Source organism: Triticum aestivum, chromosome 7A (genome assembly GCF_018294505.1).
Source record: "Triticum aestivum cultivar Chinese Spring chromosome 7A, IWGSC CS RefSeq v2.1, whole genome shotgun sequence".
Lineage (NCBI taxonomy): Eukaryota > Viridiplantae > Streptophyta > Magnoliopsida > Poales > Poaceae > Triticum > Triticum aestivum.
In genome coordinates this window covers 723,146,540-723,169,558 of record NC_057812.1, presented here as the reverse complement: position 1 = coordinate 723,169,558, position 23,019 = coordinate 723,146,540, and the positions used below count along the sequence as shown (strand labels likewise).

General features: G+C 43.3%; 1 long non-coding RNA gene and 1 pseudogene across 1 annotated transcript; one reads left to right on the top strand and one right to left on the bottom strand.

The window, feature by feature from the left end:
• The window catches only part of LOC123153879 (uncharacterized), a 61,504-nt pseudogene extending 43,128 nt beyond the window's left edge, over positions 1-18,376 (top strand).
• LOC123149705 (uncharacterized) lies at positions 11,778-13,251 on the bottom strand. The gene is made up of 3 exons (XR_006474813.1): positions 13,173-13,251; positions 12,356-12,497; positions 11,778-12,275 (listed from the first exon to the last, which is right to left on the bottom strand). It is a non-coding gene; the product is annotated as an uncharacterized lncRNA (long non-coding RNA).
• Positions 18,377-23,019: the final 4,643 nt, after the last annotated feature.

The following is a 23,019-nucleotide window of genomic DNA, read 5'->3' as shown; positions in this document are numbered from 1 at the left end:
TAATGAACTCCTTGCTCTTGTGCTTCAAATGATAGTCTCCCCAACACTCAACTCTCTCTCATAGGATTTGGATTTGGTGGAAAGAATATTTGAGTGGAAAGCAACTTGGGAAGGATAGAGATCAAGATTCATATGGTAGGAATGGAATGTCTTGATCTCAACACATGAGTAGGTGGTTTTCTCTCAGAACATATGAGTAGGAATGGTGTGTGTGTTCTGGTGGCTCTCTCATCGAATGAGAAGGAGGTGGAGGGGTATATATAGCCTCCACTCAAAATCCAACCGTTACACACAATTTACCAATCTCGGTGGGACCGAATCAGAAAACTCGGTCGGACCGAAATGGTAAACCTAGTGACTGTTAGGAATTTCGGTGGGACTGACATGCAACTCGGTAGGACCGATTCGGTTAGGGTTTGGGCATAACATAATCTCGGTGAGACCGATTACACAAACTCGGTGAGACCGAGTTTGGTAATTAGCTAACCAGAGAGTTGGTCAGGCAAACTCGGTGGGACCGATTTGCTCTTTCGGTGAGACCGAGTGGAACTCGGTGAGACCGAAAAGTTACAAAGGGGAAACACTGAGTTTACATTGCAATCTCGGTGGGACCGATTACACAAACTCGGTGGGACCGAGAATAATGCAATGGGTAACAGAGAGTTTGCAACCCCATCTCGGTGGGACCGAGATCCTTATCGGTAGAACCGAATTGCTAGGGTTTGTCAGTGGCTAATGACAAGTGAAACTCGGTGGCGCCGGATAGGAAAAATCGGTAGGACCGAGTTTGGCTTAGAGTTTAGGTCATATGTGGATATGGGAAAGTAGTTGAGGGTTTTGGAGCATATCATTAAGCACATGGAGCAAGAGGCTCATTAAGCAACACCTCATCCCTCCTTGATAGTATTGGCTTTTCCTATGGACTCAATGTGATCTTGGATCACTAAAATATAAAATGAAGAGTCTTGAGCTCGAAGCTTTAGCCAATCCTTTGTCCTTAGCATCTAAGGAGTTCCCACAACCTTTAGTCCATGCCACTCCATTGTTGAACTTATCTGAAACATGCTAGATAGAAGTGTTAGTCCAACAAGAGATATGTTGTCATCAATTATCAAAACCACCTAGGGAGCACTTGTGCTTTCAATCTCCCCCTTTTTGGTAATTGATGGCAACATACATCAAAGCTTTAGATAAAGATATAAAGAACAGCAAGTAAAGCTTTGGAAGAACATGTAACAAGCATAGGCTCCCCCTACATGTATGCACTCATGTAGATATGAAATATAGAGGCATGTGAGAGCATAAACATGACAGAGTAGGCAATGTGTTACATGTATCTTGGCCATATGCATCAGAGAAAAAGATTATCAAGAAAAATACCTTCATGCTCATGAGTCCTTCTTGCAAACAGTATGTACATAAGCAAGAACTCCTCATACTCATGATTTTGATGCATATACTTACCTTGTGGTCTCGAGTTGGCTTAGAATGGAATGAACATGCACAAACAAGGTTAGATAACACAGGTACGTCCACTAGCCAGAGCAAACAAAAGAAACCACAAGAATGCCAAGACTGGGATGACATGTAGAGAGTGATAACATTGGATTCAACATGTCCCCAAGAATAAAGATATGCAATGAATTTGGCTGATTTCTTTTCCCTTAGGTGTCTTGCTCCCCCTGAATCTTACATGGGATATTGGGAGAAGATAGGAAACAGAAAATCAGAGCTGAATAGAACTTAATTCAAATGAGTTCATATGAACATGTCTTTCCCCCAAAAAGACATGTGGCAACATCTCCCTGGAAATCTCTCTCCCCCCCTTAGCAACATCTGGGATCCTTGAGACTTTCTCTCCCCCTTAATTCTTTCTCTCCCTTGATGTGATCTCTCTTTCCTACAAGCTTTGATGTGATCTCTCTATCCCCCTTTGACATCAATTTCCAAGAAGGTTTTTCCTGGAATCCGTCGAATAGGTTTGGTCCTTGAGATTCAGCACAAAGCAGAGGATAAAATTGTGATTCTTGTGGAGGACAAGATTCATTTAGTGGAGCTGGAACAGAAGAAATGTAGAATAAGTGGAAAATTGGTTTTCTGATTGCAAAGTCGGTGGCACCGAGTGGCATATTTTGGTGGTACCGAAAATATTCGGTTGGACCGAAATTTTCAAGTCGGTGAAACTGAGTTTACACATAGAAACACACTTGTCACCTCAGCTCACTAGACAAGTAAGATCTCACAAAGATTTGCAATGAATTACCTGAAGGATTTGCAAGGAATTAAATGCAAAAAATGCAGAACAAACACAAAGAGAAAAGGGAAGAAACTAAAAGATCTAGATGAAGTCATTTTTTTTCTTAAAGAAAAGAAACTAAACATGCATGAGACAAATGCAATAACACAGAAAAGAACACAATAGAACTTCATCTAGAGTTGGGCGGTGACATAGTCACCTATGTTAGAGTATATTGACGTAGGAGTCAAGTGAGGACACTTGATCATAGGTCATACTCATCGTTTAAGCTCAAAATGGGGTTACCATTTTTCGTTTAAGCATCTTGATGTATTCACATCTTGTTGAGTTGCTTTGACTCATGTCTTGGAGTAAAGCTTCTCTAAGATGGAACAACATACCTTGGGTGGTGGTGTGGTTCTTGCTCATGTAGTTGGACTTGTGTGGGTGCTCAAGGTTGATGTAGCTCATCAAGAGTTGGGAGCACCACTTGGAGTTTGAGTTCATCTACCTACATGGGTTAGTTCTTGCAAGGGAGAGCACTTGTGTATCCAAAAATGACAATCATGATGCTCAACATAGAATTTGTCAAAGGATATGTTTGAATGGTTTTGTGCTTCCTTGTCTTCAACCACTATTGTGTAGAGTCTTGGTCTTGTAGAGATTGCTCAAGATGTGAGTGAGTCGCAATCTCATGGAACTAAATTCAACCAAGCACCTACATGGGTTAGACAACATGCAAGATGCAAATATATCCAAGACATAAGATAGTTATCATAAGAGATACATCATGGATTACTTATAAGCTCATGTCTTGCATGTAGCCAATGGAGTTTCTACTCCAAATTCGAAGCATCAATGATGTTCAATTCTCCTCTCAACCTGCAAAACACTTTCTCATCAAGCGGTTTAGTGAATATATCCGCCAATTGTTTATCGGTGCGAACATGCTTAAGATTGATGTCACCCTTAGCAACATGATCTCGAATGAAATGATGACGAACTTCAATATGCTTAGTTCGAGAATGTTGTACAGGATTATGACCAATTTTGATAGCACTTTCATTGTCACAAAGCAGTGGAACATGTTTCACATAAATCCCATAATCTTTAAGAGTTTGGGTCATCCAAAGTAATTGAGCACAACATGAACCAGCGGCAATGTATTCCGCTTCGGCGGTGGATAAGGATACCGAGTTTTGTTTCTTGGAAGACCAAGACACAAGAGATCTACCAAGAAATTGACAAGTACCCGAAGTGGACTTTCTATCAACCTTGTCTCCGGCATAATCTGAGTCGGAATAGCCAACAAGATCAAAAGAAGACCTCTTAGGATACCAAATGCCAAAATTTGGTGTATGGATTAAATATCTCACTATCCTTTTCACAGCCTTAAGATGACAATCTTTAGGAGCAGCTTGATATCGTGCACACATGCACACACTTAGCATAATATCGGGACGTGAAGCACATAGGTATAACAATGAACCAATCATAGAGCGATAAACCTTTTGATCAACTGGTTCACCATCTTTGGTTAAATCATTATGTCCACTAGTAGGCATGGGTGTAGACATACCTTTGCATTCTTGCATATTGAACTTCTTGAATAAGTCCTTGGTGTACTTTGTTTGAGAGACAAATGTACCTTCCTTAGTTTGCTTGATTTGCAATCCAAGAAAGAATTTGAGTTCACTCATCATAGACATCTCAAACTTCTCTGACATTAGCTTTCCAAACTTTTCACTAAAGAGAGGGTTAGTTGAACCAAATATGATGTCATCAACATAAATTTGGCATACAAAAAGTTCTCCATTAACCTTTTTAGTGAAAAGAGTAGAGTCAATTTTACCAATTTCAAAACCACTTGTAGTAAGGAACTTGGTCAAGCATTTATACCATGCTCTAGGAGCTTGTTTAAGACCATAAAGAGCTTTGTGAAGTTTGTAAACATGATTTGGTTTCTTAGAATTAACAAAGCCGGGAGGTTGTTTGACATAAACTTCCTCCTCTATTTCTCCATTTAGAAAAGCACTTTTAATGTCCATTTGGTACAAGGTGATATTATGGTGATTAGCATAGGCAAGTAAGATGCGAATGGACTCAAGTCTAGCAACGGGAGCATATGTCTCACCATAGTCCATACCTTCGACTTGTGTGTATCCTTGGGCGACGAGACGTGCTTTGTTGCGAACCACTTGTCCATCTTCATCTTGCTTGTTGCGAAACACCCATTTGGTACCAATGATGTTGTGGTTGTTGTCGGGCTTCTCAACTAATGTCCAAACTTGGTTTCTCTCAAAGTTGTGTAGCTCTTCATGCATAGCGTTTATCCAATCCGGATCTTCCAATGCTTCTTCAACCTTCATAGGTTCAATGCTAGAGATGAATGAATAGTTTTCACAAAAGTTAGCTAAACGAGTTTTTGAGCGAGTGATTCTCCCGGTTTGTATATCATTGAAGATTTGCTCGACGGGATGATCTTTGGTAATTCTTGCTCGAACTCGTGAGAGCTTTTGCTTGGGTCTTTGTCGAACATCTTCTTCATCTTGTTCTTCTTCTTGGCCTTCTTCATTGTTGACGTCGTCGTTCTCTTGTCGTGGTGGAGAAGGAGGTTGTTGATGTTCGTCTTGATGTATTTCCTCGTTTTCTTCATCTTGGTGTGTCCCACTTGTGGATGCTTCCGTGTCGATTCTTGGTTCACCTTGTCGTGAAGTAGAAGCTTCCACTTGGACGGATGAAGTACTCTCCTTCACCTCCGTTGGACGAATTTTGCCAATGGACAAGTCTTGGAATTGCTTCTGAAGGGTCTTTGTCTCCTACATCAATTGGCAATTGCTCTACTTGCGAGCCATTAGATTCATCAAACTTCACATCTACCGTCTCTTCAACCTTTCGGGTGAAATTGTTGTAGACACGGTAAGTGTGAGAGTTTGAGTCCATAACCAAGTAGAAACCTTCATGAGATTTAGGAGCAAACTTTGAATGACGATGCTTATCAAGAATGTAGCACTTTGAGCCGAATACTCGAAAGTATCCAACTTGGGGTTTGTTACCGGTGAGAAGCTCGTATGCCATCTTGCTGAGTAGCTTGTGAAGATATAAGCGATTTGTTGCGTGACAAGCTGTCTCAACCGCTTCTGCCCAAAAGTGCTTCGGCGTCTTGTATTCATCAAGCATCGTTCTTGCCATTTCGATGAGCGTCCGGTTCTTCCTCTCAACAACTCCATTTTGTTGAGGTGTGTACGTAGCCGAGAACTCGTGTGAAATCCCTTCTTCGTCAAGAAAGGTGTCCACATTTGTGTTCTTGAACTCCGTTCCGTTGTCACTCCGAACCTTCTTGATCTTCACATCAAACTGATTTTGGGCCTTCCTAGCGAAGTTTCTGAAGATCTTCTGGACCTGCGACTTGTCATTAAGAAAGAACACCCACGTAAATCTTGAAAAATCATCAACTATAACTAGACCAAAAGAATTTCCACCGAGACTCTTGTAGGCGTTGGGACCAAAAAGATCCATGTGAAGTAGCTCGAGTGGCCTCCTTGTGGTCATGATGTTCTTCACGGGATGTCTTCCTCCAACCTGTTTACCTGCTTGACAAGCACTGCAAAGTCTATCCTTATCAAATATGACATCGTTAACTCCAAGGATATGATTTCCTTTAATAAGCTTGTCAAGGTTTCTCATGCCAACGTGACCTAGTCGTCTATGCCACAACCAACCTTTTGAGGATTTAGCAACAAAGCAAGTTTTAGGTTGCGCCTTTTTAGAGAAATCGACAATGTAAAGATCACCTCTACGCATACCAGTAAAGACCATTTTATGATTGTCTCGACGAAATACTTGGCAATCTACCTCAGTAAATAGGACATTCAAACCGAAATCAGCAAGTCTAGATACTGAAAGTAAGTTGTAGCCAAGAGATTCAACGAGCATGACATTTTGAATGGAACTATCATGTGAGATGGCCACCTTACCAAGGCCAACCACTTTACCCTTTGAATTATCACCAAAGGTGACATATTTTCGAGGGCCGTTGTTTTCAGCAAGCTCACGAAACATCTCTTCATCTCCGGTCATATGATCAGTACATCCACTATCAAGAACCCATTCCTTTCCTCCTGATTCATATCCCCGAAGATTTGCCATAAGACCAAAATGTCTCATTGCATCGTCGAGATCGAAGTCACTATCATCATCATCATCATAATATTCATGTTCATCATGATCTTGTGATTCATCATTTCCTAGAGAGGGTAATTCATTAGATAAATGATCAAAGTGGTTACTTTTATGAATTCTTATAGCTTTGAGTATGATATCATTAATGATTCCAACATCTCCTTTAGCATGCTTAAGATTGGCAAGTTCAAGAAGACATTTACCAAAACTAGGATCACTAGAGTTCATCTTACTCAAGGCAATGGATTTATGGAGAATTTCATCCAAAGTTTTCAAGGAATGATTGGGAAATCGTTCCTCAAGAAATTTCCATATAGTATAGGCACAATCTTGAGTAGGCAAACTAGCAATCAGATTTTTGGGCAATCCTCTAATGATGAGCTCAATAGTTCTAAGATTGCGAATCATGTCAATATCTTCATCTAGGGTAGGATGCAAGGGATCAATATGGGTGCACAAGGGCTAGCAATATACTTGTTCAAAAGATGTTGATTGAAGATTACAAGCATCTCATTTTTCCACTCATGAAAATACTTTCCATCAAGAATAGGCACTCTATGTCTAAGACTCCCTAGAGTAGACACATCCATCTTCCTCCAATGGTGATTAAACCAAGGCAATGGAGACCAAAGCTCTGATACCACTTGTAGGATCTAGAAGTAGATGTGTCTAGAGGGGGGTGATTAGACACTTCGTGCTAAAGTTGCAATTTTTAAGCCTTTTCGGTTTAAGTGGAGTTTAGGCACAATTTCAGCACACACAATACATATCAAGCAAGCAAGCAAAGAGTATATGAGCAGCGGAATGTAAAGCATGCAACTTGCAAGAATGTAAAGGGAAGGGTTTGGAGATTTCAAACGCAATTGGAGACACGGATGTTTTTCCCGTGGTTCGGATAGGTGGTGCTATCCTACATCCATGTTGATGGAGACTTCAACCCACGAAGGGTAACGGTTGCGCGAGTCAACACAGGGCTCCACCCAAGGGTAACGGTTGCGCGAGTCCACGAAGGGCTCCACCCACGAAGGGTCCACGGAGAAGCAACCACCCACAAAGGGTCCACGAAGAAGCAACCTTGTCTATCCCACCATGGCCAACGCCCACGAAGGACTTTCCTCACTAGCGGTAGATCTTCACGAAGTAGGCGATCTCCTTGCCCTTACAAACTCCTTGGTTCAACTCCACAATCTTGTCGGAGGCTCCCAAGTGACACCTAGCCAATCTAGGAGACACCACTCTCCAAGAGGTAACAAATGGTGTGTAGGTAATGAACTCCTTGCTCTTGTGCTTCAAATGATAGTCTCCCCAACACTCAACTCTCTCTCATAGGATTTGGATTTGGTGGAAAGAATATTTGAGTGGAAAGCAACTTGGGAAGGCTAGAGATCAAGATTCATATGGTAAGAATGGAATGTCTTGATCTCAACACATGAGTAGGTGGTTTTCTCTCAGAACATATGAGTAGGAATGATGTGTGTGTTCTGGTGGCTCTCTCATCGAATGAGAAGGAGGTGGAGGGGTATATACAGCCTCCACTCAAAATCCAACCGTTACACACAATTTACCAATCTCGGTGGGACCGAATCAGAAAACTCGGTCGGACCGAAATGGTAAACCTAGTGACCGTTAGGAATTTCGGTGGGACTGACATGCAACTCGGTAGGACCGATTCGGTTACGGTTTTGGCATAACGTAATCTCGGTGAGACCGATTACACAAACTCGGTGAGACCGAGTTTGGTAATTAACTAACCAGAGAGTTGGTCAGGCAAACTCGGTGGGACCGATTTGCTCTTTCGGTGAGACCGAGTGGAACTCGGTGAGACCGAAAAGTTACAAAGGGGAAACACTGAGTTTACATTGCAATCTCGGTGGGACCGATTACACAAACTTGGTGGGACCGAGAATAATGCAATGGGTAACAGAGAGTTTGCAACCCCATCTCGGTGGGACCGAGATCCTTATCGGTAGAACCGAATTGCTAGGGTTTGGCAGTGGCTAATGACAAGTGAAACTCGGTGGCGCCGGATAGGAAAAATCGGTAGGACCGAGTTTGGCTTAGAGTTTAGGTCATATGTGGATATGGGAAAGTAGTTGAGGGTTTTGGAGCATATCATTAAGCACATGGAGCAAGAGGATCATTAAGCAACACCTCATCCCTCCTTGATAGTATTGGCTTTTCCTATGGACTCAATGTGATCTTGGATCACTAAAATATAAAATGAAGAGTCTTGGGCTCGAAGCCTTAGCCAATCCTTTGTCCTTAGCATCTAAGGAGTTCCCACAACCTTTAGTCCATGCCACTCCATTGTTGAACTTATCTGAAACATGCTAGATAGAAGTGTTAGTCCAACAAGAGATATGTTGTCATCAATTATCAAAACCACCTAGGGAGCACTTGTGCTTTCAGCGGCCAAAGTGACCGGAGTGGTTACAGATGATGCAGCAAATCGGGTCGCGGCAATCCTTCCTACGGTGCTTCTTGCTCAGGCATCTAAAGCACTTGCCGCGAAACTGGCTTAAGAAGGCAGCCTGGCCGGCAGCAGCATTGAAGTCGCCTCGATGCCCATGCCGGACCGGAGAGGAGCGCAGCCTATTGCCTGCCGTGCCAGAGCTTGGGCGCCTATTTTTCCGGGATGAGACCTCGGTCCATCCCCCATCCAGCCCCGCAGGGGGGAGTTAACGCCAGCAGCAGGGGCAACAACGATGGATTGAAAGCGCGGTCGCTCCGAAAGCGGTAAGGAGAGGGGATCCGCGGCCAGATCCGCCGGGCAGAGCGGCGGAGCCGCGGTGGAGCATTCGCCGCGCAGCAGGATCCGGGGCGGGGAACCGGGATCTCGCGCATTGACTCGGCGGGGCGGTTGCGAATCCGGCACCATCGACGGACCAGAGGGCGCAGGGGAGGCCGGCGACGACGCACGCAGGCTACCGCTAGAGCCAGATCTACGGGAGCGCGGCCAGCCCATGCTCGCCAGCAGGCAGGAGCTGGCAGGCACCGCGGGGTGGCCGCCGCGGCCGGAGTGGCCCACGGTGCAGGGAGCGGGTGGCCGCCGCGGCCGGAGTGTCCAGCGGCGCGGCTAGGAGCGGAGGAGCGGTTCCATGGCGCGCTAGAGTTTCTTGCACAGATTGACTCCTCTTTCTCTTAAGTTGCAAGTTTTGTTGGTAGTCATGTTCTATCGATGTCTTGGCCTGAAAATGACACATATTTTAGCTCTGTAGCGGCCAATGTCACTCTCTGTTTATGATCTAGCTTCTAGATTTATATATTTTGTCACTCATGAATCATGTCGACTGCTATTGACTTTTGCCATGTTTTCATTTAGCTGAATTGGCTTTAAATTTATGGGATTTGTCATGTGCCATATGTGTCTGCAGTAATATATAATATAGTGATTAATAGTACTGGAAGTATTACATGTTCTTTGTGACATTTTCAGGTTCTTCTAGCAGGGAGTCCTTGCGTCCTTGGTCATTACTCCATTGTACAAATGGTAATAGTTCTTGGATTTATGCTACTGGACATCAATCTTCAATGAAAATTATTTATCAGCATGATTTTTGGAATTAATGAATAGTTACTCAATCTTCAACTTTGTATGTGTATTTTTTCTTCTCTTTATGTTTAGATCGAAAAATTCATGGTGTCTCAGTTTTCTCCCATGTATAGTCTAGATTAGGATGACGTAAGCCAAAAAAAGATGATACCGTGTGCCAAACAAAACATCTTGGATTAGTAAAGCTCCACGTGTCAGACAAACAATTACAGTTTTTCATCTAGGATACATGCTGGGCCTTGGACAACTATTTTCTTACCAACCTGTAGAAAAGAGTACTCCAGCATGAATGATCTGAGGGTATGTATAACCATCTAATGTATACATCACATGCAATCATTATATCCTTCTAGATATTCCAATGTACCCTATCTGAAATGTGTGACCTACACAAAACAATTTATTTGTCTATATTTTCTGTATGTTTGACTAAACAAATACATTTATATGTTGAGTTTGTCTTCTCACTATATTCAACAATGATGCAATGAGGTAAGTTTCTGTTTACTTTTATGCCATACTGTCCATTGATATGCTCCTACATATTTGAGATGGTTAACACTCATGCACCTTCTATACTTGAACATTATTTTTCCTAGAATTTTTCCCTTACCAAAATGGAGATTGTTACGCTAACGGCTCAAGTTTGCCGGATCCCCCACCTTTTATCTACCATAGAAGGAGTACAAAAAAACAGCTTATTTTGTAGATCATCATAAACCTGATATTTTAGACATAATTTTGTTGATCATCTATTATTTGCCTCTGTATGTTTGTCCTCTGTGTTTTTAGTTAATTACCCTAAATTTTATAGAAAACAGCTTATTTACAGAAGATTAGTTATTATTATTTCCAATAACATCTTATTAACATGATTATATTCTCCCACTGGGTAGCCATTTTTTTGCATGGAATTTAGATTGAGATTTCAACAGTTCATGTACAAATAAATCTTATTTAGTGAATTAGTACTATATAATAATGATAATATCCAGCTCGGACCCCTTTTCAAGAATGTTCAATACATGGGCTCCCCACCCCCTCCCAGTACACATTCTTACATTATGTGGGTTGAATTATTTTTTGTGCTCGGTTACTAGACACATTGATTTTTTTTTAGATCAGTATACCCGTGTATACAAATGGTGCTCAAATAAGAAGTTGCTAAATAAAAACAGAACTGGAAGTCATAAAAATGTTATTAAGCATTGAAGAACATAAATTTCACTAATATGACTTACGGTACAAAGTATTATATGTTTTGAAAGGAAATCTTAATCTTTCAAAAGAATATGCCTTTGGGAGCAGAAACTGCAAGTTCTAGATAGATCATCTACTCCAATTGGTGAGAAACATTTAGGCATAGGTGATGTCGTTATAAATCTGAAGTATCTACATTTTCTTCAATCTAGCCACATGTTGTTTTACAAACATAACGCACTTCATTCTGTTCTTAAACTGAACACAAAGGAGTCATTGGGTTTTTCTACAGTCTCATCATATAGTACTATCACTATGTTCTAGGGAGGAAATTCCGCAATTAGACAAGATTTAATCACACTACTAATTGAAAGGAATCGATATTAAAAACGCTTGATGGAAAACATACAAATACTTTTTAGAGTAAACTATATTACCTTAACATTGTTTTCTATGAATAAGTTAGAGCTCCGGAACATTCAGTTAGAAAATATACAAAGGAACATGAATATAGCATTCATGTTGTTTTGTACTGACTTTTCCATTAATTAATAGTGTATTGATCTACAAACAAGTCCCAAAAAAATATAATGAGACAATAAAACATTAGTGTCGCATAATTTTTCAACCATAAATAGATGTATATCTATCACCTAACCAATATACGTTGTCGCGTGCTATTGCTTGCAATCAATAAAAATCTACTAGAAATACTATTTCCATTTAATTTCTAATAAGTATACAATGTAATAAATATTAAAAAAAAAGTCCAACTTACATACTTCTACCTAATGTAGGCTAGCCCGTGCATCCGCACGGGTTGACGACTAGTGTAATTAATTCTTTGGACTGCCTAGCAAGATCGACCAGCTATTCTCAAACAATGAAAATCTATCGTTTGTGAGAGAGTTGGCTGGTTGAATCAATGGTCGAGCGCCTCACTTCAAGCAACAGCAGCTGACCTTCACTAAATCATTTTCGGCACACAAGCTCTTGCCACATGCTTCCTCATGGTCCGATAATGTCCATCTTTGTCAGAGAGTTGGCTGGTTGAGCTTCGAGCAATACTGTTCATCTCCATATCCATTTTTCAAATTTCCGGATCTAAGAATCCAGGATGCTGGTGTTAGCATAAAATAACGGGCGACTGTGTATATATGTTAATAGAAACTAAATCGCTATACCAAATTAGTAACAGTGCTTGATTGGCTTTGGGTTTCCAACTCTTCCACTGATATGGAATTATCGTGGCTGCCTTCAGTCTCACCTTGTCCTTCATCACCAATTTCCATCACCGACACTCCATATCTGTGTGCAACTGCAACTCTGATACACGAAAGAGCACATGCTTTACTAGTCTAGAATCTTAGGAAACGAAATCAGTAAGGAGTACAACATCAAAATAACTAAGCAGACAACAATGCAGGTATTGGTACGGGTCATGCTGTTGAGTTGGAAGCGGTTGGTTGGTTAAGGTAAGTATATATTGGCACTTCTGGTTTCATGGAATTTCCAGCATAGAGCAAAAGTATTGGTTGGGAAAATTGGATATTTGGTATTGAATTGGGTCCTGGTTGTGGTGGTGGAGGTGCAGGATTAGGTCTAATATTATTATGTTTTGAGCTGTGAGGAAGGCCATAGGTGGCTGGAAACAAGTGTTCGTGCCAAAGGTTTTGAGGGGGATAGAGAGGGTTATTTTTGTGATTGGGTCTTTTAGTTGCTTTGCTACTAGAGGTCTAGGTGGTCAGGGGTTTAAAGGTCTGGAATAGGTGTGAGTGGTGGTCGTATTCAGTACTAATGGTACAGTAATTGGAGGTTCAGGCGGTTCAGGCCTAGGATAAGAGCTATAGGCTTGTTGAGGGGTAGCCATGGTTTCAGCTTCACTGGCAACAGCTGGTAGGGACATTTGTTGTGGTAATGCGGGGGAACTTTAAGACGAGATAGAATACCTAAAAAAATAGGGTAATACAGAAATCAATAAGAACTGGAAACACGGATTACCTTTCTGACCCCGTCAAACATGCCAAACCACGTACCGACCTACCAAGCCAAGCTTTGTTATTAGCCTGGGAAATATGGAGCACTCACTATTTTACCATATATAGAGAGAGGCTAACCGGCATTTATATTCAATGTGCATGTTTCATAAGGACATACTATAGTGATTACCTGAAATCAGTGGAGCTCCACTCAGAACCTTTCCGATGTCCGAATATAGCCTTTTAATATATCGATCTTTACGTCTCGAACATTTCGAGACTCCTCGTCATGTCCCTGTTCTCATCCGGGACTCCGAACAACCTTCGGTATATCAAAACACATAAACTCATAATACCGATCGTCACCGAACGTTAAGCGTGCGGACCCTACGGGTTCGAGAACTATGCAGACATGACCGAGACTCATCTCCGGTCAATAACCAATAGCGGAACCTGGATGCTCATATTGGCTCCCACATATTCTACGAAGATCTTTATCGGTCAAACCGCATAACGATATATGTTGTTCCCTTTGTCATCGGTATGTTACTTGCCCGAGATTCGATCGTCGATATCCTCATACCTAGTTCAATCTTATTACCGGCAAGTCTCTTTACTCGTTCCGTAATGCTACATCCCATAACTAACTCATTAGCTACATTACTTGCAAGGCTTATTGTGATGTACATTACCGAGAGGGCCCAGAGATACCTCTCCGACAATCAGAGTGACAATTAGAGAATGATGTGATCCCGTTAATCAGATGACAACTCATGTCTATGGTTAGGAAACATAATCATCATTGATTCAACGAGCTAGTCAAGTAGAGGCAAACTAGTGACACTCTGTTTGTCTATGTATTCACACATTACTAAGTTTCCGGTTAATACAATTATAGCATGAATAATAAACATTTATCATGATATAAGGAAATATAAATAACAACTTTATTATTGCCTCTAGGGCATATTTCCTTAAGTAGATCCTTCCATAGCATCATTGTTTATGAGTTTAGAGAGGATAGAGGGGCTATCCAAAGCAGTAAGACCAGGGAGAAAACCCTTAGCTCTTTTGAGATCACACATGGCGAGAAAACGGCGAACGGAGAAGAGAGGCGAATAAAACGGCAAATTTTTGTGAAGTGGGGGAGAGGAAAACGAGAGGCAAATGAAAAATAATGTAAATTGCGAGGCGATGAGATTTGTGATTAGGAACCTGGTTATGTTGAAGATCCTCCCCGGCAACGGCGCCAGAAATTCCTTTTTATTGCTCTCTGACTATAGCGCCAGAAAAGCTCCTGTCTGCTAGGACTACGTCGCTATTTCCCCAAAGAGGAAGGGATGATGCAGTACAGCGACGGTAGGTATTTCCCTCAGTGAAGAAACCAAGGTTATTGAACTAGTAGGAAAACCAAGCAACACAACATAAACAACACCTACACATAGATAACAACACCTCGCACCCCAACGTGTTAAAGGGGTTGTCAATCCTTTCGGGTAACGATGCCAGAGATTGTAATAGATTGAAATAATATATCGTAAATAAAATAAAGTGCAGCAAGGTATTTTTATATTTTTGGTTTAATAGATCTGAATAAAAATGTAAAGAAAAAGTAGATCGCAAGGAAATATATGAGAAAGAAGACCCGGGGCCGTAGGTTTCAGTAGTGGCTTCTCTCGAGAAAGATAGCAAACGGTGGGTAAACAAATTACTCTTGGGCAATTGATAGAACCTCAAATAATTATGTCGATATCCAGGCAATGGTCATTACATAGGCATCACGTCCAAGATTAGTAGACCGACTCCTGCCTGCATCTACTACTATTACTCCACACATCAACCGCTATCCATCATGCATCTAGTGTATTAAGTTCATGGAAAACGGAGTAATGCAATAAGAACGATGACATGATGTAGACAAGATCCGTTTATCTATTGCGTAGATATAAATCCCATCTCTTTATCCTTAGTAGAAACGATACATACGTGGCGGTTCTCTTTCTGTCACGGGGATCAAGCACCGTAAGAATGAACCCACTACCGGCACCTCTTTCCATTGCAAGATAAATAGATCAAGTTAGCCAAAAAAACTCAAATATCAGAGAAAAAATATGAGGCTATAAGAGATCATGCATATAAGAGATCAAAGAAACTCAAATAACTTTCATGGATATAAAAAGATATGACTAATCATAAACTCGAAGTTCATCATATCCCAACAAACACACCGCAAAAAGAGTTACATCATATGGATCTCCAAGAGACCATTGTATTGAGAATCAAGAGAGAGAGAGAGATGAAGTCATCTAGCTACTAACTACGGACCCAAAGGTCTACAAAGAACTACTCACACATCATCGGAGAGGCACCAATGGAGGTGGTGAACCCCATCCGAGATGGTGTCTAGATTGGATCTAGTGGTTCTGGACTCTGCGGCGGCTGGATGAATATTTCGTCGACTCCCGTAGGGTTCTGGTATTTTTGGGTATTTATAGAGCAAAGAGGCGGTCCGGGGGCACCCGAGGTGGGCACAACCCACTAGGGCGCGCCTGGGCCTCCTGGCGAGCCCTGGTGGGTTGCCCCTCCTCGAGACTCCCCCCAGGTGCAATAAGGGCCCAACACGTTTCTTCTGGTCCATAAAATATCTCCGTAAAGTTTCGTGGCATTTGGACTTCGTCTGGTATTGATTTTCTGCGATGTAAAAAACACAGAAAAAACAGGAACTGGCACTTGCACTATGTCAATAGGTTAGTACCAAAAAATGATGTAAAATGACTATAAAATGATTATAAAACAAACAAAATTAATAATAAAACAACATGACATAATCAAAAATTATAAATACGTTGAAAACGTATCACCTGCCTTCGTTTTTCTATACAGAGGAGTACTGTGCTTCTCTGCCTTTCCTTCTACTCCCTCCGTAAACTAATACAGAGGGAGTACATGTCAGAGGAGCCGGCTCCAAGAGAGCACTAGCAATACTGAGGAATCTTGAGGAACTCCATGTTGCAGCAACTTGGACATTTCCGAGGGTTCCGATCTGGACCGGTCAGCATCGAAAGCTCTCCAAGTTGGGAATTGCTGTTGAGAAGCTGATGCAGGAGGACTTTGATTTGCTCGCAATGTTACCTAATCTATTGTACCTGTGGTTGTGGATACAAAAATCCCCGGAAATAAGGATTACCATCTATGGTGGTGAGGTGACATTCCAGCTTCTCAAATATTTGAGGCCCTGTTTGGTTCATAAGTCTTAGGACTTTTTTTAGTCCCAAGTCCCTAAAAAGTCCCTACATGTTTGGTTCCTGGGACTTATAAGTCTCTATAAGACCATATTACAACTATAAGTCCCTATAAGTCCCTCCTTAAGAGTCTTATTTCATAAGTTCCAAATGCCCACTTTAAGTCCCTATAAATCCCTCCTGTTTGGTTTAGATGGGACTTAGAGACTTTTTTAAGTCCCTAAACCAACAAGTCCCTGGAAACAAACACCCTCTGAGAATCACATGCTTCGCCCCGTGCATAAATTCATGACAGGGGCGATGCCTAAACTCGAAACGTGCAATATGCAAATGCATGAGCAAGGGGTGAGCGTCACGGCCCCTCGACCATTGAAGGCATGGAGGACCTGCGAAGACTCATTCAAGTCAACATTGATATTTACTTTGAGGGAGCTGATAAAGAGTCACAAAGAAGAGCTGCCAACGCGGAGCCCATCTTGAAGAATGCCATCAGCATCTCTCCAGGACACCCGAGCATCAAGATTAGGCTTGAAGATAACAAAAACTCTTTTAAACATTCCGATGGCAGTTCAAAGGCGGGCGATGAGGTGGCGAGGCAACCGAACGATGCAGGTACCCTCCTAGTAAAACTTCTGCTTACTTGGATTCCTACATCACTTATTCATCCTTGGAAAGCAGTATGTCTGAACCCTCAAGTCGCTCTCGCGGGCGGCGGCGGCGGGGGAACCCTAGCCCCCACCCTGCGCCCGCCTCCTACACCATCCCGTCACACGTCGGTGGTGGGGCCCTTATTCTCCTCCCGGCGTGCGGCTGTACCGCGAGATGCGGCGGTGCGGCGGAGTCTTGGTGCTGATGCGGCGAGGGCGTGGCGGGCGACGCGAGCGGGCGGCCAGGTCGTGACGGCTGCACGCAGGGTTGGCTCCGTGGCGGCGGCGTGGGCACGAATCCATCGCGGATCTAGTCCTGCGGGCGCAGTCTCAGCCTCCCCTGCTCGGCCGGCGAGTCTCGGTGGGGGACTTCTCCTTGCTTGAGATCTGGGTGACAACCTGCTATTGGCTATTGCCAAGGCCGGCGATGGCGATGATGTCTGCGTCGTTCCTTTCCTGAAGGCATTGCCATGGAGAAGTTCAAGGCCACTCTCTGCTACCTCCAAAGAAAACCATAAATTAGTAGATCGGATGAGGGCGGCTCTCTGGTGTCGTTTCCCCCTTGAGGCGTCATTCTTGGAGGTGGACACGGGCTCGAGGGACCGGAGGACGGCGTCTTTGGTGGAGCGGTGCTTCATCTTACACATTGATGGTGGCGGATCTCGGCGGCATGGCGCTGTGGAGACTCGGCGTCTGATGCGCGGAGATGGACTCGCGCAGGAGGAGGAAGCTGTCTCGCGTCATGGTGGCGTTGATGGCAGAGAGGTCTGGCAAGGTCGGTGCTTCAGTTCTGCTCCGAGGATGGACGGAGAGATGATGGAGGTGACGGCCCTTGCAGCCTGCGGTGCTCACCGGGAGTGTGCCAGACCGGTGTAGGACCCAATCTAGATAGTGGCTTGGATGGGACACCCGACTTTAGATATTAGGCTTTGATGCGATGTCTGTTTGGTATTATGCCCGCACATTCGGCACGCCTTTATCAAGGGATAGGAGTAGCAATGGTGTTGCCAAGATGATGGCTTCAGGCTTATTGATATATCACCTTGTATGATCTTTGTGAATAATTAATAATATGACTGCATGCATCGTCCAGATGCAGAGGCCAAGGATACACCCTCCTTTTCTAAAAAAAGCAGTATGTTTGAACGATCATTTGTTGGTGCATTCATGCACACCAAAGAAGTTACTCCTGAAACATCTTTCCTCTGTTCTTGAGGTCAAATATATGTGAATATATGAAGCCTAACACAACTTTCATCCTTCTGCTTTTGATATTTGCAGCCGATGGATCTGCCGAGGCAGCCACATATGCTCCATCAACCACCGCTGATGGATGAACAAGATTACAAGAAATTCACAGTAGGGTGCGGAGCCGCACACAACGAACACGTATGGTACAATAGTCAAGATCCATCGCTCCCCAGATTTCGCACTATACATCCAATGAGTCATTCCAAGTGTCAGACCATTTGGATGCTCTGCTTCTACCAGCAGTGGTGGAGAGGAACGCGAGCAGTGGCCTGCCGCCTGACAAAACTGAGGAGGAAAACAGAGCATCGGGTAACGGCACCGTGTCGGCTTAATTTGGCCATTAACAGAGCATGGGTAAACTGGCACCGCTAATGCCAGTTTACTATAGGGAGATGAAATGCAGATGTATGAAGGCGTTTCAGGGGCTGTTTGGAAGATTAGTACTGGACTCAGTACCCCAGTTAATTAATTCCTTTGTGAACTAATATAATATCTTTTAGATCACTAAAGATCTTATATTAGTTTATAGAGGGAGTACTACAGCCCGCATTGCATGCATCTGATGGTTTGCATGACAGGAACAGCTAGGCTATATACGTGTAGGGCTGCAAATAAGTCGAGCTCGAGCGAGTTGGAGTTGGCTCAGTTCAACTCATATGCAAATTCGAGCGAGCTCAAATTGAGTGAAACTCGTGATCGAGTTGTATAACATGACTCGTGCTCAGCTTGTAACGATCTCGAGTCGATCTCGAGCTAATTTCGAGCTAAATGAGATAGTAAAAATTATAAATTTATGGATTAAAAACAAAAAAATAAGGTGAATATGCTGGGAACCTTTGCCAAAAATATAGGATATTTAATACATAGTCGGCCACGTGCCATAATTGGGCCTAAATCTTCTCTGCACTTAATTAAGTTTCCATGTTTTTTGATAAATAAAATGGAGAAATATTATGGACAACATATATGATAATAAATTATCTTATTTCCATTTAATATATGGCATGATCATTTAACATAATGATATTCTGTCGAGCTATCGAGCTAAAATCGAGCGAGCCAACATTGGCTTAAGATCGGCTCGTTTCTTGGTTGAGCTATATAAAGTGTTCAAACTCAGGTCGTCTCTTTTCGAGTCGATTTTGAGTCGAGTCAAAAAACGAGCCGATCTCGAGTGGCTCACCAGTTTTGAGCTTTTCTTGCAGCCCTATATGCGTGAGCAGTAAAATCAATCTGGGTTGAATCCAATTATATCAGCATTAACATACCACTCGATATTCCCTGCTAAACGATCGGTGTAAAACCGTGTAATGGGCGCAACAGAGACGTTGATCTAGTGCACAACATAGCAATAAAGCATAGAAAACGTACAGGCGATGAACAGGGGCGCTACCTGCACCAGGTGCCGTCGCGGGCGCCCGCCCGGCAGCGCAGCCGCGTGCGCCCGACGCGCGGTGGGCCCCCTGAGATCCGCCCCGGCGCACTGGGCGCCCGACGCATTGCTCCCGCCGGTGGCCAGCCCCGTCGTCTGGATTTGGGGAAGAAGATGAGCGCGCCTCGGGTGAAACGAACAGGCGAGAGACCAGGGGCGAGGAATACACTAGCAGTGAGAATGGCTTGACTGAGATAACGACGTGGACTTGATGGGAGTTCAGCCCACCTAAAACGAAATTGCTGCACGTACGACGCTTGGATATACGATTTTGTACGATTCCTGATCGGGTGGTGGGCAGCGCCTTGCTCTGACACAAGGACGGTGTGATATACAGTGCCGTATGAAAATCGTATGGAAATAGTCGTACGCATAGCAATGCTCCACCTAAAATGGATAAGAAACAAGACGGCAACCCTTACCCGCCCAGTCCGGCCTTTCGGTTGCCTAAAAAAATAGTCCAGCCTTTCGGAAACAGTTTGTCTAATTCACATCTAAATGTTTTTAAGGATGTCACACCAGTTTTATGATAAACAGTTTGTCTAATTCACATCTATTTATGACATCATGCATCGTCCTAAACCGGTACTAAAGGTCGCCCTAAACCCTTCGTCCACCCGAGCTCACTTCTTCCCCCTTTCTCCTCTCCTCTGTTCTTCCCTTCCTCTCGAGCTCATCACAAATTTTGCCCAAATTTTGTCAAGATTTGAAGGCCCCCCATCTATTCAAATGATCACAAAGGTTAGCAACTTTGTCCTTTCATCTCTCATTGCTAGATTAGCTCTTGCAATGGTTTATATAGTGATTAATTTATGGGTTAGTAATTTGGGAGGAATTATATGTGGTAGTATTTGATTTATATGTAATCTGAGGTCAAAATAACACTTTGTTTGCATATGTAGGTGTGGTTTACTTAGTGCCTTCTAAATCTTCGTCGTAACCACCGTCGATCGCCCGCACCGTCCCGTCGCCGGCACCACCTTTTGGTGAGCCTCTTGTTCATGAATTTTTTATATAAAAAATTGATGTTTGTGTGATTTGGATGTATAGTTACTCGTATAATTATCTTATCCGTATGTTGTTTGTTATACATAGTGCCATGGTTTTGATATCCGTCCCCGTCGGCCCTCGTCCTTGTTATGATTCGGATGTGGTATATTCTCTTTTATAATTATTTGTTGCATTTCGTGTTTATGACAAATTATGCCCATCAAGTTGACATAGATATTTTTATCTAGGAGGTATGTGAACCGGAAATTCCAACCGACCCTATTGTCGAGAGGTTAAATTTAGTTCAAAGAGAAAACGAGTATTTGAAAGAAAAATTAAAAAGAATTGAGGGGAAGAAGATGAAATAGGAGTTGCATGTTGCCGATGTCGTCGTTGATCACAAGTTCAAGATGGAGAAAATGCCCTTGAAAATTAGAAAGAGTAGAAAATATGCCATTGATAGTGAGGCTTGGTATCATTATGCTGTTGGATCAATTGTTACCTTAGTTGCGATCTTGATCGTATTTGTTGTTGCATTTAAATGCTTTAGTTAGAGAGTTATTTGTTTGTTGCATTTAAGTGTTGTATGAACTTTATTTACGAACTTGTATTAATTTGGTCTTTTCGGTGTTGTGTAATGAAGATGAGTCAACAATGGATGTACGATGACTGATGCTCTCCTGAGTTCATTAATGGCGTGCAAATTTTTCTGCTTGCTGCTGAGGCAAACAAGCGGGCGGATGGTTTTATGCCTTGTCCATGTGCTGGCTGTAAGAATGATCACAATTACTCTAAGTCAAGAACCATTCACGTCCACCTGTTTGAGTCTGGTTTCATGCCCCACTATAATGTTTGGACCAAGCACGGAGAAAGAGGGGTTATGATGGAAGACAATGAAGAAGAAAAGGATGACGACAGCTATCCTAGCCATGGTTTCCCTGAATACGATGATACAACAATTGGGGAAGAAGCTGAGCCGGCAATGCGGGAAGAAGCTGAAGAAGAGGCATCAGATGAGCCCGCTGATGATCTAGGTCGGGCCATTGCCGATGCAAAGAGAAAATGCGCAAGTGATTTGGAGAAGAAGAAGTTGCAGCGCATGTTAGAGGATCACAATAAATTGTTGTACCCAAATAGCGAAGCTGACAAGAAAAAGTTGGGCACCACACTGGAATTGCTGCAATGGAAGGCAGAGAATGCTGTATCTGACAAGGGATTTAGAAAGTTGCTGGTAATGATAAAGAATATGCTTCCAAAGGACAACGAATTGCCCGAGAGTACGTACGAAGCAAACAAGGCTGTCTGCCCTCTAGGGTTAGAGGTGCATCCTCTACCACGGTGAGTACGAGGATTTGAAGCTTGCCCGGTATGCGGTGCATTGCGCTATAAGATCAGCCGCGATGACCCTGGTGATGTCGAGGGCGAGCGCCCCAGGAAGATGATTCCTGCCAAGGTGATGTGGTATGCTCCTATAATACCACGGTTGAAATGTTTGTTCCAAAACAAAGAGCATGCCAAGGTGATGCGATGGCACAGAGAAGACCGTAAGAAAGACGGAAAGTTGAGAGTACCAGCTGACGGGTCGCAGTGGAGAAAACTCGAGAGAAAGTACATGGAGGAGTTTGTAGGTGACGCAAGCAACGTATGGTTTGGTCTAAGCGCATATGGCATTAATCCTTTTGCACTAGTAGAAAAGGGGGCTTTGGTTTAGGCCGGGTCAGCCCATTAGTCCCGGTTCAGTCCAGAACCGGGACCCATGGGGGCATTGGTCCCGGTTCGTGAGCCTGCGGGGCCTTCCGGGCCACGTGGGTCACTGGTCCTGGTTCGTGTGGACCTTTTGGTCCCGGTTGGTGGGACGAACCGACACCAATGGGCCTGGCTCCTGGCCCACCATCATTGGTCCCGGTTGGCGGCTTGAACCGGGACCACAGACTGCCCTTTAGTCCCGGTTCATGTCACGAACCGGGACCAATGAGGTGCCTATATATACCCAATTGGCGAGCAGAGCAGCAACCATAGCACCTAGCCTGTGACTCTATGTTTCTATAATCTTCTGTTGGGGAACGTAGTAATTTCAAAAAATTTCCTACACACACGCAAGATCATGATGATGCATAGCAACAATAGGGGAGAGTGTTGTCCACGTACCCTTGTAGACCGAAAGCGGAAGCGTTATAACAACGCGGTTGATGTAGTCGTACGTCTTCACGGCCCGACCGATCAAGCACCGAAACTACGACACCTCCAAGTTCTAGGAAACGTTCAGCTCGATGACGATGCCCGGACTCCGATCCAGCAAAGTGTCGG